The following is a 12,676-nucleotide window of genomic DNA, read 5'->3' as shown; positions in this document are numbered from 1 at the left end:
TAATGGAAGAAAGGATCTTTAATTAAAACAAAAACAAGTCTATAAGGCACTGGTGGTACGGCATTTCCTAAAAACTCATCATAATCCCATAAGTAATAAAGAAACAACAGGGTCCTGAAAATGACCCTATGGAGCAGGTTACATGAGAGGAAGTTAGTACTGATGTTCTGGCAGGCAGATATATCAACTGTCTTAATTAAGGCACTTAATAGCAATAGGCGTCCTCACTTGGAATGTAAGTATGACTTATCTCAGTATACACGGGTACCTGTGAATGTTATGACATAATGGAAACCTATAAGGTTTCAAAAGAGATAACAGGAGGAAACATGCAAAATTGCCTGTATGTGCTTGGCTCCAATGACTACAATGACTATTATTTTAACTTTAAGGATCTTGGGCACATACAGTGCAGCCTGTATGGTAGCTGGCTGACAACATGGGCAGCATTATAACCACAATATATGGCATACTGGCCAACAGGGCTAGTTCTGTATGATTTTATATTTGGCATATATGCAACAATGTTTTGTCCTTAGGACCTTTTGCGCTATATACCCTCATCCATCTGTATATCCTCATCCATGTTCATGACGTCCCTTTCCTACTGGCTAGCCACAGAATCCAGGACACCTATGCACATTTCTTTATTTACACAGTCATGTCGGTAGAATCTAAAACATAACTAGCATCTACACATGTTAATATATGCCAATCTGTAGACGTTTTGATTATCATTGTACGAGTTTGGCACGTTTATGCACTGAATCTTGGATTTCCAAACTATTAAGGTTTTGATTGGAGATGTCTGTGTTTTATGCCCAACTTGTGTAGCAAAGAATTTAGTGAGCTTCAGTTTGCGTGTGAATTTGAAAAGATCTATTCTGGCAGATGTGTAGTCGTAGGCGTAGGTTGGGCTATAGGATAGTCCTAAAGATAGGACTGATGTTTCCTTCTGGGTGAGGCTTCTAGCTGAAATATTGAATATTTTTAATTGTTCATGTTCTTGCCTCTCGGTCTCCCCCTCGGTTTGTTCCCAGATCTTGTGGCCCTTCCAATTTGATCTTCTCTGCTTTGCACGACTGCCCCGCCTGGTTGCCCTCTTCCCGTCTTTCCTCTTGGTCCTCTTCCTCGACCGGCTGATTGGCCTTGTCCTCTTTTGTCCATTCTTGCACGAGCATCCTTCCAATGCATTGAGGTATTATCCACGGATAGCCTTTTATTACTCTATATGGGATGACAGGCGTTTTCATTTTTGTCTGAATTCACCTTAATCCTTAACCTAATGCTGCTCCTATCATGCAGTAGCACTTTATCAATGCATTGAGGTATGGGATGATAGGTGCTTGCATATTTGTTTAAATTCGCCTTCATTTCTAAAACTATGCACTAGCATTTGTGATTTTGGCGAATTAGGGACTAGCCGGTAAAACATGCATTGCGCCAACACCAGTCATTGATTGAGCACACCTGCTGTATAAATTAAGGCTATCTCCTTCTCATGTATTGTGCGGATGGACATTACCAACATTGGGCCATAGCAGCGACATTCGTTTTTTTTTTTGCACTCACCCCTTCATGCGGATAGTTTGCCACACCGTGGAGAATGTTTCTCGCACGGTGAGGCAACAAATATTGATACTGCGCACTGGCGCGAAATCTCGTTACAAAGTTTTTATATATACTGTTCTCTCAATGGGACATGTCTGACTCCCCCTGCCTTTGTCATTCACGCGCGCTAGTCTGAATTTAAATTTATAAAGGATTCCCGAGTATTTTACCTCCCTCCATTTACACTCAAGGTCCATTAGACCTGAGCCATTCCAAGATGGCGGATTCTCCGTCATGTAAAACCATAGAGTTCTTTTTTAGCCAGATTGTAGTAGTGCATCACGTGACGCGTGAAGTAGCAGGTGGGGGAAGCACATGACATAGCCCATGAGCCATTATAAAAACGAGAATACACATGTTAGGAACAACTACAAGCCTGAGGAAGCTCGCGAGTCGAGCGGAACGCGTGGCGTCTTTCCACCCGTTGGGGTGAGTGGTGCCTTGTGCCTGGTCTGACCAGGTATTGCCATGTATGCTTTTTATAACATTTTGCACAACTTTTGATTAATTAAAGAATTTTTTTTTAAACTTAGTAAATGGTCGTGAGTGCTTGGGCAAGTTTGGTATTAAGTTGGAGGTGCTGTTTATCTGCCTACCTGTATCTTTTTGCTGACATTCTTCTGCATATATATATATATTTATGTTTGATGGACAACACTACAAACAACTATACAGAACCGCTATGGGCACAACAGTAGCACCCACATATGCAAATCGTTTCATGGGAAATTGGGAAGAAAAAATGTTCTCCGATGAAAACTATGCACATTCATATGAACAAAGTGGCCTTATGGCAACGCTATATGTTATATTGATGATTTTTTTTTATATTATGGGAAGGCAGTTCAACATCAATCTCAAATTCACCCAGCAACATGATCCAACAGAAGTGGTATTTTTGGATATCAAGATCAAAGTGGTTAACAAAGTAATTACAACAGAAACTTATCGTAAACCAACCAGTACCAATTCACTGCTCCATGCGGAAAGTGCACATCCAAGATGTCTAAAAAATAGCATACCATACAGCGAATTTTTGAGAATGAAAAGATATTGCAGCGAGACCACAACTTTTGTAAAAAATGCAATTACAACAGCGGCTAATTATGCGTCAAGAGGCTATAAAAAATCAACAATTAACAATGCATATAATTAATGTGTTAAACAAACTCGAGAAGAGATCCTACAGAAAAAAACAAAGAGAAAAGCAAATCGAGACCAATGGAAACCAAACCTGACAATATACGGTTCATCAAAACCTATAATAATGGGGCCAAAGAAATTCAGAAAATTCTTGCCAAACATTGGTCCCTGCTACAGAGCGACATTAAGAAATGTATTCAGACAAATGCCAGTGTGACCTTCAGAAAAGCAAAATCCCTACAATCGGAACTATCACCAAGTCTTTTTATATCCCCCATACCCAATGGGTCCACAACCCAATGGTTAACCAATAACCAAACAGGTTTTTACAAATGTACAAAATGTAAAGCTTGCAAGCGTGGGGTATCATTGAAACATTACATACATCCACGAACTCGGAAAAAAGTAGAAATCACCAAATATATCACTTGCTCCACAACTTATGTCATTTATGCCATCATGTGCTGTTGCAATCTTTGGTATATTGGGAGCACAAAGTTAGAAGAGAAACTTTGTGTGCTACAACACCTCCGAGCTATCCAGAACAAGGATCCATTTTATTCCCTTGCAAAACATTTTAAAGAAAAACACAATGGGGATATATCATCTTTCAAATTTTGGAATAGATACCATTCGTCAACATCCAAGAGGTGGAAATCGGGAACGAAAATTAAGACAAAGTGAATGCAAATACATTGTGGATTACCACACCAAAAACCCTGGAGGTCACAACAAAGATGAGGAACTCTATACATTTGTAGGAGACTAGAGAAAATTGGAAACTATAAAAATCAAATGGAATATATCCAATTTGCTGAATGAAAATAAGATAGATGCTGTAAAATAAATATTCTTGCTTTGTAATAGGTTAACAAAACATCATACCTTAATTTTCCACTTTTTACATTTCTACATATTTTTTTATCATGTAAGAAGCTTTTTTAAAAAAATATTGCACTGTGTTAGACATCTAGGGTTTCCATAACATTGAGCAATCCATTTGTAGTCCCTTTTTCCCCTTCGTATTAGATTTTAGCATTTATTGGATTGCAACTAGTAAGCACTTTAATATATTTTCAATTGTAAGAAATAACTAAAATGATGCCAAATGATATTGACCAAAGCACTATGCACTTTACTGATATCATTTTATGTGACTGTACCTCTTGCATAATGCACAAAAAGCATTCAATTGATTTTGAAAGCACTATGCACTTTATTAACATCATCATATGTGAATGTATCTTTTGCGCAACGCACTTTGTGAAAACACATAACACCTTATGCCAAATTGCTTGGCATTGATTTTCGTATATATTGATTTGCAAGCATTCTTGTTTTTAATTGCAAGCAATGACTAAAATGATGTTAGGAATACTTTTCGAAAGCATTATGCATTTCACAAATATTACCTTATGTGACTGTACTTTTTGCGCAACACATTTTGCGAAAGCACACAACACTTTATGCCCAATTGCAAAGAAACACTCTTCAAAGCCCTTTTTATTGCATTATACGTGCTATACAAATTACATATGGCCTGTATATACCATCTTTATTTGTCTGTTAAATTATTTACAAACATATATTGAAGAATGTAACCGATGGTCACATGCATAAATGTCATCAAAATAGAGCAGTACATTTCAGTAATGATAGCAAAGTATGAGGTTTCATTCAGCTTAAAAAACAGTCAACTCTAAATGGTCCCGTTGTGGATAGACGAAAGAATAACATCAAACATGAAAAACATGTCCAACATGGCGCCCATGGAAATGAGAAACAAACTTGTTTACTCAAACAAACAGGAAGAAAGGAAAAAAGGACTTACCTGCACAATGTTTAAAATGAGAACCCCGTTTTTTATGTTCACAATCCTACGAAGCCCATAAGGGTGAAACGCGTTATTGTTTGTTTTCTCTCTGGTTACTTGTCCACCACTTTTGAAAAATAAAGGACTAATGACAGAGATCCTTTTTTCATCTGGTTGATATTTTTATATATGGAGGGGGTGCCGCCACAAAGCTGCAACAGCTTTCTCTTTGTCTTCGATATGTATATATATATATATATATATATATATATATATTACACAGCCACAGTAGTGTCTGTGTAGTTATGGTTAAGTTGCTGTTTCCATAGGAAGAGCTCTTTTTGGGCGGCTTATAACTTCGTTATGGTTCCAAGTAAAACCGAAAAACCCCTGAAATTCGGCACTTATGGTAAACTAAGGAACCATAACCCGCGCCACCACTGTGCACTGCTAAGACTAACACCCAGGACATCAAAGATGACATCACAAATGTCATTGATGACATCACTGATGACATCACATATCAGGCTCCCCCTTTTTTCCTTTACTAACATATCTAGGCCACATGGTTTTGTTCAGTAACAGTCAGGAACTAAACATTCAAAAGGTACTATATTTGTAGACTTATCCTTCAAGTATGTTCTTACAGTAATTCCCTTAGGGTCAAGTCACATCATATGAAACATATACATAGGGCGCAAGTTATGGTTGCTTATCTTACCATAACTGGTGAATTTCAGGGGTTTTTCGGTTTTACTTGGAACCATAACTTCCATTTAACAAGGTTTTTTCACTGAATTTCATAGGTTTTTAGTAGCGCAACTTAACCATAACGTCCCTTTAACAAAGTTTTTCACTGATATATATATACTTATATTTTATCCTTGCAGGATCTCTGAGCTGAGATCTGGCTATAGTTGCAACATGTGTTCCTATATGTGATTTTTCTACTCCGCTGGACTCTTCCTGCCCCCTACCTCCTACCTACCCTACCGATCCTTTCTTATGCACACCCACATCTTGAATTGTCCCATATCCGGTTTCTGTGTACACTGCTCTGGGTTATATATATTACATGCATGTGGATCCTGAAAGCAGGTTGTATAGATATGGCATACCCAAGCATCTGGGTTTAGTATTGTGTGCCAAGCAGCTTTCCACACACCACTGAGTTCACCCCTTTCATCTGAAAGCAGAACACCAAAGATTCCTATGTTAGTAACTCATCCCAAATATCCTTTCCATCTTAGCCTGTAGTTAGAGGAGGAAGTGCAGCACATTAACGAAAGGTTCATTATTTTCATTATTCGAAACTATATTATTTTTCCACAGATACTGATTTTATCAAGTGCAATTGCCAATGACTTTAAATCTGGGACCCTTCCAATCCTCTTTTGAGTGTCAAGAAATCTGCTTCTTGCTGGCCCCCTCAAACCATTAGTTGCAGACACCCTGTCCCTTTGCGGAGCTGCCAAAGACCAAGACAACATTGCACATGGATCTTGTGCATGCTCATGAGTAGGAATTAGAGCCAGTGCATGTAACGCCCATGGGTCCACTTGGATCAGTCAGAAATTGAAATGAACCTTTAGTCTGTTACTTCCTCTGTTGCACCCACTTCTGCTCAAACCCTGCCTCCACCGCCCAGCAAAGTCACGGTCCACTGGATCACCAGGAAGGAGGTTCTGATCATGCTTCAGATAAAGTGACCTTTTAAAAAATGTAATTTAAAATCCTGACTCCAATTTGGAAAAGTATAAAAGATTAATCTGTTATCATTGTCTGTCTCTCTGCCAGATACTCAAAATGTGTGTTCCATATCATTATCAAACTGGAGATATAGGGCCTCATCACGACTTTGGCGGTAACCCTTAAATCCGGCGGTAGCGCTATTACTGCCGGATTTACGGGTCCACCGAATCAGGGCTTTGGCGGATTTCAACCCAGCTCTTAGCTGGTGTGAAATCCGCCGAAAATTCATGCTCATACCGCCGGCTGGAAATCCGCCGGCGGTATGAGCGTGAAATTTCCCCATTGAGCCCAATGGGGAATGGGGCATTCCCGAATGGGCTCAATGGGGAATGGGGACTTCCAAGTCCGCCAAACTCGTGATCCCGCACTATTAGCGCGGGGGTCTATTGCGGTCACGCTAATAGCCCCCGCGCTAATAGCGCCGGCCCTACTGCCGAAGTCGTGATGAGGCCCATAGTGTCCTTCCTCTTTTGCTACTATTGTCTTTTTGTGGCCATTTCCATGCTTGAGCTCCCTTCTTAATCATTTATGGTTGATATCCCGTGCGAGCCCTTTCTCGTGGCCTTCCTAGTGTAATGAAGTCGTTCGTCTCCTTCTATGTTTGGGATTTGGATTTTGAGTGAAGAGCTTCAAGAATTCTTTGATCTGGTGCCAGACAAATCTAATCACGAGTTGGGCTATAACCCTTAAATCCGGGGGTAATGCTATTACAGCCGCATTTAAGGGTCCACCCAATCATGAGTCTGGCAGCATTTACCTCCAGCTCTAAGCTGGGGATAAATGCGGCAACCTAACACCGACTTTCGGGTGCAAATAACATGCGCTATTAGCGCGCGCTAAATCCGCTGAAAATGCCCATTGGGGAATACCCATTACCGCCAAACCCTTGATCCGCCGCTAATAGCGCCAGACCGGGTGGCAGTAGCACTATTAGCGTGGGCGGTATCCTGGCAGTAATACCAACGGGATACCGCACAACTCGCAATGAGGCCCTAGAGCCTGATTAAAGATTTGTCATTATTATTCTGCTAATGGCGCAAAAAGAAAATAATTGTTACGAATGCAACAGCAGCATTACCACCTCATTTTGATTCCCATTGGACTCAAATGGAGATATGAGGATTTTCGTTTTGCAGACATTTGTCCTAGTCTATTATCACCATTGTAAGCAAATGTAATACCTTAATCACAAACAAGCACATTTTTGGAATATGGGTGTCCAAACCCATAATTACACGGAGCAGTAAAGCAGACATTTCCATAGCACTTAGTTTTCCATTATCGCTTTACTTGCCATGATTCCCTAGTTACACATGAGCAGGTATATGATATGATATCGCATTTATAACGCGCCTGTGCACAAGTTTTTCTAGGTGCCACAAGATAAGGAGGGGAAAAAAGAGGGAGGACAAAACAACGATCTTACTACGCCTTGTGTCAATCAGATTGTGCAGGTGCCGGGAAGTGGATGGAGAGAAATGCCAAAGGGGGAGGGGGAGTAGAGGAGTACAGGTAATCAAAAAGTGCTGCCAGCAGGTGACTCAGTGCAGGTGATAAGAAAGTGCAGCCAACGGGTGGCTCACAAGTGCAGAGAGAAGAGACTGTAGGGTTACAGATACAGGCCAAAAGTGCTGTGGGAGCCAAGAGGCAGTGTGAGGTGAAACTAGACATGCAGGGACCTGGGCCCAAGTTCAGAGGGCGGCAAGGTGACCAGTGTGTGGAGCAGATGCGTCATCAACATGGGAGAGGAAGAGAGAAAGCAGAAGCGAAGAGGAAGGTCTTGAGTTGCTTCCGGAACCGGAAGTGGTTCTGCTCAAGTTCGAGAGAGGTGGGGTGGCTGTTCCAGAGGGAGGCCCCAGCCGAAGAAAGAGATCTGCCCATCTCTCTGCTTGAAAAAGCAACTGACCCTCAGAGAGTTGGAGGTGGATGAGCAGAGATCTCGAGAAGGGAGATGGTTAGGAAGAGAGAGTTGGACATAGTGTGCTCCCAGGCCCAAGAAAGCCTTGTGGGTGATGCACAGGGTCTTTAACTTGATGCTTGCCGCCTCTTGGAGCCAGTGAAGAGATTTCAGGGCTATAGAGATAGGATCCCTGGGCTTGAGGCCAAAAACAAGTTTTGCAATCTTGTTCTGGGTGTGTTGTAGAGGACGGAGAGTAGAGGCAGGAAGATTTAGAAAGAGGTTAGAGAAGAACAGAGCTCTGGAGACACTGAGCTTCTGGGGGAAAGTGAGGAAAGGAAGAATACCTCTAAGGAGGTGCATGTCGTGACCTCTAGGGTGATGAAGGCAGCCACGGCTCAAGACCTCCCTCGACTGTAGACCGAAGACAGTAAAACCTTTCTCCCAACTGCACGGCCCACAGGATAGTAATGATACCTGTCAGGCCAGGGGTTTGGGTGAAAGGTCAGGAGCAACAACAGAGCTAGAGGGAAGAAAGAACAATACCAAACTGTGAGCAACAAACCTCAGTTCAATGCACTCCACTACACCCCCTACAGTACACCCCACTCTTACCTGCTGATCCAAATGGAAACGAGAAGTGGTTGCAGAAATGAAGAATCAAGTCCCAAGAAGAAGTCACAATCCATGTGTAAAGTCCCAACAACCTATCCCGAATGGCACGAGGGCGCGTCTAAAAGAAAATGTTCCAGCAAATCCAAGTAGAAAGAGGGTCCAAAGATCCGAATGAGCTGTAGATAGGTGACCAGGAAGAGAAACACAGCAGAGCGTCCAGTGGTCACAGGGGTGTGATTGTACAGCAGGTGAATGACCGATGAAGTAATGCACAGCAGAGCGTCCAGTGGTCACAGGGGTGTAATTGCACAGCAGGTGAGTGACCGATGAAGTAATACACAGCGGAGCGTCCCGTGGTCACAGGGGTGTGGTTGCACAGCGGGTAAGTGACTGAAGGAATATTGCACAGCAAAACGTTCCGTGGTCGCAGGAGGGTGAGGAAGAAAAAGGTAAGCGCACCGCCAGTGAGTGTAACAAGGAAAAAATGGACTGGTGTTGGATAAACTGCGTTCCTAGTAACAGAGGCAGAAGTGAGGAATCAACATAGAAACCAGTTTGAGGATAATAGCAGGAGCTTGGGCACGGGCGTAGTGAAGAAACTAACAGCTGAAGTGTTCCAAGTAACAAACAGTATCAAGGGGCTGAGAAAAAGTGGCGTCGGAAGGCAGTCCAGGAGTCCGAGAGCCAAGGAATCAACACTGAAGGGAAAAAGGGGAAACTGGGCGTCAGGAAACAGACACGGAGCAGAGTGAAAGGTAGTCCTTTTAAACAATCCAAGGGTTGAAATGTAAAAACTAAATACCGATACGAATGCGACTTAACGTGATTCGGAACACAGTTAAGGAGCATCGGAGGAGTGCTTCTTCCTGATACAAAAAGTGTTCCCATCAGGACGCTGGGAGACACGTCTCTTCCACATCACGTGACCGTGTGTAGTCAGGGAATGCTGGGCAACGTAGTTTTTCTGAGAGGGGCGTTGTAACAAGCGCCATGGTAGTCCCCAAACGGACAGACACCAAAGAATCCTTTATGGTCTTTCCTGCTGGTACCTGATCCAGAGAGGGCATAGCAAGCGGGAGCACCCTGGGGTTTTGTCCGTACAAGGCATAGAAGGGGGAGCAGCCCACTGAAGAATGTCGTGAGTTATTATATGCGAATTCTGCGACTCCCAAAACCGACAGTCAGATTAATGTTAAGCGACTGGCTGTTTCAGGCCTTGGTTTGTTTGTTTGTTTATTTATTTGATAATGCGCGCCAAACCCATAGACTCGAAGCTTAGTTACAGAGCCTTGGACAGGCGTACATACATGTGCATACATACATATAATATAAAGCAGACAAAATATTTACATGTTAAGGAATTTAGAGGATATAGATATAGATATATACAATCAGAAGACATTTTGCATTGTGTGTGCTAAGAAGTCATGCCTGCAAGGGATGCATAGTCAGATGCATTGGTTGCAGTGGCAGTGTCAGGTGCAGTAGATGCTGTGATGATGTCGGGAAGGTAAGGGGAAAGGGTAGGGTGGAGGCAGTTATGAGTCGTTGATGCGAAGCCATTTGTGTACATTATGTCTAAATTTAGCGTAAGTTTGAGGTTGTCTGAGGTCAAGTGGGAGTGTGTTCCAAGATTACACGGCTTTGACTGGGAAACTAATTCCTCCAGCCGTGGATCATTTAAATCTTGGAATCTCGAGCATGTATGAGTTAGCAGCTCTCGTGGAATGGGAGGAGGTTCTCCTGTCGATTTTTTCGGACAAGTAAGGGGGTGCTAGATTGTTCAGACACTTGGAGGTGAGAGAGACCGTTTTCAAAAGGATTCTGTGCTTTATTTTTAGCCAGTGAGTCTCTTTTCTGAATTTAATGATGTGCTCTCTTTAGGGGATGTTCAACGCTGCTCTAAGGGCATTGTTTTGCAGGCTTTGCAGTTTGTCTGTGACATACCTGTTGGCTCCTGAGTATAAGGCGTTGCAGTAGTCTAATCTGGACATAATAAGAGCATTAGCCAGGGTAATACAGCTGGCACTAGAGAGGAATGGTCTAGATGCTCTGATGAGTTTGCAGATATAGGCTGTTGTAGAGGCAAGGGAATTGACCTGTTTCTTGAGGGTGAGAGAGGAGTCCAGGTAGAATCCTAAAGTTTTTACCACAGGCATCACCTTTATGATATTATTATCAATGTTGACGGATGCGTAGTTTGGGGTTCATTTTTTTAGATTGGTGTCGGAGCCAAGGATCAATATCTCAGTTTTGTCGTCATTCAGGCAGAGGGAGTTGGATGCCATCCATGCCTGAATGAGGATGTATATCTTGTTCACCAAGGCCGAGTCCACTTCAAAGTTGCCCGAAAGGGGTATGAGGATCTGGGTATCATCTGCATAGTTAGAGTAGGTGACGCCCAGTCCGTCCAACTTGTCGAAAAGTGGCTTAGTGAAAATGTTATACATAGTGGGTGACACACAGGACCCCGTGGGACTCCACATGTTATTTGGATGGGATCCGCGGAGGTTGATGTGGTGAAGACTCTCATGGTCCGGTTAGCTAGGAATGATTTGACCCAGGCTATAGCTTCCCCTGTGAAGTTGGCAGCAGTTCTTAGATGGCTGCATAGGACTGCATTATCTACCAAGTCAAAGGCTGCTGACAAGTCCAGTAGGAGTAGAAGGGCTGTTTTTCCCTTATCCTTTAATTCCTCGATTTGTGTCTTGAGGTCTAGCAAGGCTGTTTCAGTGCGATGGAGGGGGGAGGCCCGATTGCCGAGTGCCTATCAGGTGGTTGGCTTCAAGGTAGTCCTGGATTTGTAAGTCCCACTCCCTCTAATAGGGCCCGTTTTTATATATCAGAAGGAGGTAGTTTGTTGGGGGCTGATATTCTGATATGAGACCTGTAGATCTCCCCTCAGTAGAGGAGCCAAGTAACAGATGTTCAGGTCCTTGTCTCATTGGAACTGTGCTTTACAAAATTAGTAAAGAAAGCACAGAGGTCTTTTCCTTCATGGTATAGCTGTAGGACCCCAGGATGGAGAACCCGGTGGCTTTGTCCTACCACTAGTCGGTCGAGACTGCCCTGGTGTTGCTGGTTGGCCTGAGCCTGGTTTACAACAATCTTCTCTAGAAGGGTCTGCAGCATTGTCATCTTGCTTCTGGGTTCAAACATTTCTTAAGTGGAAAATGTTTTTGAGGGAGGGTACTCAAGGTCTAACTCCTTGGAATCAGCTGGGAGTTTAGCAGAGAGGGCTGTATGCCCAGGTCTCTCAACTGTTGGCTGTCCCCACTGTCCTATTGGTGGGAGTCAATCCATAGGATTTTCCATATGCTAAGGGTGAAGTTCTGATTCTCTACCGGGTCACTCAAATCTCACTTCTGACACCACATATGGTGAACCACAAAAAGGAGTCAGAATAAGATCTGACATGCTCAAGGGTATTAATTTAAGTAATACAAAAAATGCCTATCTAGCTCTGCCATTATGAGGTAAATTCCCTATCTATTAAACGGAACTAATGGTGTTCATAAAGTGTCCAAAAAAATTGTTCTTAGTCAACACCCTACTTACTATCTGGCACTACCACTTAGAAAAATAGAACAAAAATATAGACATAGAAATGGCCTCTATCCGAGGGTTTTTCCTCTGCTCAACTACCGCTGATCTCTTTCCAGTTAAGGTTTTTAAAGTTTATTAATTCTCTCAATGCATTCTTGTATTCTCTCTGTCAGTTCTGAAAGACCAGTGTTAAGTCTTTATATACTTCTGTGACCTTCCCTTCTTTACATGTATAAAGGATCTCCTTAATGCAGTGCCGCCCTTTTTGACTGGGTGTTTGACCAAGTTCCTGTTTTGGA

Source organism: Ambystoma mexicanum, chromosome 7q, assembly GCF_040938575.1.
Source record: "Ambystoma mexicanum isolate Mex_15411 chromosome 7q, UKY_AmexF1_1, whole genome shotgun sequence".
Classification (NCBI taxonomy): Eukaryota; Metazoa; Chordata; class Amphibia; order Caudata; family Ambystomatidae; genus Ambystoma; species Ambystoma mexicanum.
This window is presented reverse-complemented; position numbering follows the sequence as displayed.